This window comes from Agelaius tricolor, unplaced genomic scaffold (genome assembly GCF_023055355.1).
Source record: "Agelaius tricolor isolate 1412-34295 unplaced genomic scaffold, bAgeTri1.0.p SCAF_20, whole genome shotgun sequence".
NCBI lineage: Eukaryota > Metazoa > Chordata > Aves > Passeriformes > Icteridae > Agelaius > Agelaius tricolor.
This window is the reverse complement of record NW_027269280.1, coordinates 6,983,325-6,987,407: the sequence shown is the minus strand read 5'-3', so window position 1 is coordinate 6,987,407 and position 4,083 is coordinate 6,983,325.

Here is a 4,083-nt window from a genome sequence, read left to right as displayed (position 1 = left end):
CACGGAGGGGAGGGAGGCACGGAGGGGGAGCGGCTCTCGGGCCGGGCCGCCTCCGTGCCCGCCCCGGACCGTGCCCCGGCTCTCTGAGGGGCGGGGGTCTGACCGGCTGCTCCGTGGGGACCCCGGGGCCGGCAGCGACGCGCGTAAATTAAAATTAAGTTGTGCATAAATTAAAAATTAAATTTTCTTTGTGAATGTGTGCGCCCCTCGCAGCCTTGTGTATCTGCATCATTGATGTTCCTGCATTAGCGTTGCCTTTTACGGGGTCTGAGTCAGGAAAGTCCCGTGACATGTCTGTAAATGTCTCGTTTTCAGCGTTCCCCATGGCCCTTTCCTCATAAATCAGTCCTTCGAGTTTCCAGCGTCTTTCTGGAGCCGGGCATCCCACAAGTCCTTTGGGGTATTGGGAGCTGGTGCATCGGAGCACATAATTTCATAATGAACACTGCTGCTACCGTCATACTGCCACCCTTAATATAATTGCAAGGTAAACAGTGTTCGCTTTGCCAGATATTACTCTGTTATCAACCCTTCCAAATTATCCTTATTATGAACATGATCCTCTGAGCTGTTTCTCTAGGAAGACAGGAGGCTGTTCCACAAGTCAGGAGAGTTGATAAACCGAAATACCAGCCTGTTGTTTGAACTGCAAACCTGTAAACCGAGCTCCTGGATACTGCCAACAGCTGGGTGTTTTCCTGCACACATTACACAGCCCTCTAGGCATTCTTTGGAAAAGACCATTACTTTACAAACTACATCAGGGAGAGGACTGTTCTCAACTGCAGATGCGTGGATCTAAGAGAGGCTCCCAGTGTGATGATCAGAGGTATCAGATAAGTGGATCTGGATTCATGGGACAGCCTCCTGCTGTTCTGCTGCTGGACCCAGATGCCAGTATGAAATGGCAATCCCAGGCTGTGGCTCAACACCACAACTGAAGTTTGACCTTCTTGGCTGCATGCACATTTGGCACTGAGCTCATAAACCATATGCGGGATTTGAATGTGTGAAGGGGAGCTGAATGAAAGAGAGTGAGGCTCTGCTGAGATACAAGAGGAAACCCCAAGAATTGCATGCGTGAATGAGTGCTCCAAATCTTTAGCAGTGACCTTTACTGGGTACTCTTACACAGAAGATGTCAAAAACAATATGGTGAGGAAGACTTGAATGCTTGATCTTCATTGATCTGGTTTTGATTTTCTTCTAAGAATGTAAAAGCTTGGAGTTTTGCCTCTTGCAGAGAACTCAAAACCAGAAAACAATAACTAACAGAAAGCTCAATTGTTGAGTCACTGAAGAAGTTTTTCTCTTCAATTGGAATATTTGCCTATGTTTGCTTCTTCGCTTTGATCCCATCTCTCTAGAACAATGTAATACTTGGGTAAAGCTCCAAAGTATCTCTTTTTTACTTGTTACTCTGCCACATAGCACCAAGGCCCAGCTACAGGAATAGCCACTTGTTTGGAGACTATTGCCCAAGAATGGCACAAAGCTGCCTTAACCAGGCTGCCTGGAAGAGAATCCTTCATACTGAAAGATGCCTATCATCAGTAATGTAATTTTTAGCACAACAGAGGAATGTCGTGGTTTAAAAAGCCAGAAAAAAAGTCAAACACTATCACAAAGGAGGCCTTTAAGGGAAGGAATTCCTGTAAATTTGCAGGAGGCAACTTGTATAAAGTGCAGTCTCTGTCTCCAGCAGTGAAAGAGCCCACGGCTTACCCCAAAGCCTGTTAGAGTTCTTGTTGCTGAGCACTCTTTAATTCTTCAGGAAGAAAGATCAGAAGGTACCACAACAAATTCTTTAACCACAGCCAGCTGCAGCATTCTCTCACCCTGCAACTAGACTGCATACAGGAGCTGCCATGCTGCCTTCTCTCCAAGTGAGCTCTGTCACACCTTAATATGAATTGTCTTTTTCAGGGCCTTGTTCCTAAAAGGGGAAGGGAAATTTATTCATCTTTCCTCTGAGAAAAAAAAAATAAATGTGGCATATAATGCAATTAAAGAGATGACCTAACAAAATTACCAGGGAATACTGGCCATTTGCAGAGTTTCTGTCCAGCTGGCTAATTTTGTAACTCACTGCATGAGAATTGCACTAGTGAAAGAAGAAGAGTCAGGAAGGAGAAAAAGGCTCCATACTCTGCAGGAGCAGAGGGTGGCACTCTCTGCACAGCACAAAGCCCATGTGTGGTGCTTTCCACTTACAGCTTTTATAGCTACAAACACGTTTTTCTAAATATTTCGTTAGGGAAGTTCTTACTCTCTAGCCACTGACAACACAATGTTCCAATTCCCTGTACTTACTGCATGTTTTTCTGCTTACATATATCTGTTATTTGGTGTCATTCAGCCTGCAGAAACTTCATCAAAAAAGAAACCTGTGCTAACCACATAAAAATAGCTCTATTTCTGGCAGATTGCAATCAGACCCAGGCATCCAGCTCGCCTCTCACACCCACTGAGGAAAAAGATGGTTTTGTATTAAATACAGGCAGTGGAACTAGAATGCAGGCCTTCAGAAACATGCTTTATTAGACATTGCCTTAATATTTAATGTATGTATTTTATTTACTCATAAATTTTATTTATATATGTGAAACATTTTTACAGCATTATTCCTAAGCAATTTTTAGCATGTCTTTTCTAGCATGGATAAGTATTTAAAATGTTGCTTTCCTGACTCATTGCTATAAACAGTGAAGACAGATGCAACTGTGGTATGTCTGATATAACAACAGAGCTCAGAATGGATTTAATCAACCTTTACTATACCTAAGAGAAGGCTGGGAAAGCATAAAAAGCCATGTTGTGTAACCATAAGGTTTGCATATGGGAGCTCTTGTGTACAAAGAATAAACTAAGATTTAAGACCTTGTTACTGAAAGTATCTTGCCAATGCCCTCCTCCTGTTTAAATCTGGATTCAGTTTGGTCACACCAGCTGTTTTGAAAAACAGAAACTGCTAAGAGCTGCATTCATTTCTGTGGGACGTTCTACAATAGTCTCTCTGGGCAAGGAGAGTTACTTTTGGTATCAGGATGCCTTAATATTCCAGGAAATTAATTCAGAAAGTTCTTTCCATGTATCTCTGTACGTGTGTGGTAGAGAGAGTTGATGGAAATTACTGGGGTTTATTTCAAGCTTAGATTTCCCACAATAAATGATTTTTGCTGCCAGTCTGGAAGCAGTAAATTTCTAGTTATTTTTTTTTCCCTGGAAATTACTTTCCCAGCCTGGAGCTACTGGTTAAGAAAGTGCTGCCATTACACACACAAGTCCTATCCACTAACTTCATAAATGCCACTATTCTACTGAAATTGGTGCTTGCTTCAGCATTTCAGGAGCTCTCAAAATGGCATGGTACAATAGGAAACACTATCCTTGGAAGAACTTGCTAAAAGAGCAATGAAAACCCTGAAGTCTTCAACAGGGAGTCCAACACAGAGAACAGGACATTTACTTTCTTAAAGATGTCTCAATGACTATGGCAGAGGCTTGGCCTTTGTTCAGGGATGTGCACAGTTGTTGCCCCTGTATCTCCCCTTCCTGATGTGTGGTGAAAATGGGCTACAGCTCTGACCTGGGCTGTGTGGCAACTCTGTGAGATGTGGGGCTGTAGGGGGTGGGAGACGGGGAATAAAGATTAGACAGGAAACAAAGTGCCTTTCACCCTTCTGTCCTTTCTTGATCCTCCCAGTAAATCCTCCAGCTGCCCGACACATCTGTCTAACAGGCAGCTGTGGCACTGGGGGAGGGCAGCTCACCTGGAAGAGGTTTGCAGGTACCACTTGCAAGCCTGGCTTCGTGGTTGTTGCCTCCAATGGGCAATCAGACACCCTTTGGAGCCAGTTTTCTGTGCTGCCTGCTGTGGGAAGTTGTTCAAGCCCATACAGAGTCCTCCTGCCTGCTCACAGAAGGAGATCATAAATATAAAACATAATCCTCATTAAAAATATGGTTTGAAAAGGTCAACAACCTGAGCTGAAAATACTTTATGAGCAGACTACTGTACATTTGATCCTTAATTCTAGATGCTAAGTCATTGCTAAGCCGTAGTGATGAAAACTGGTGTGG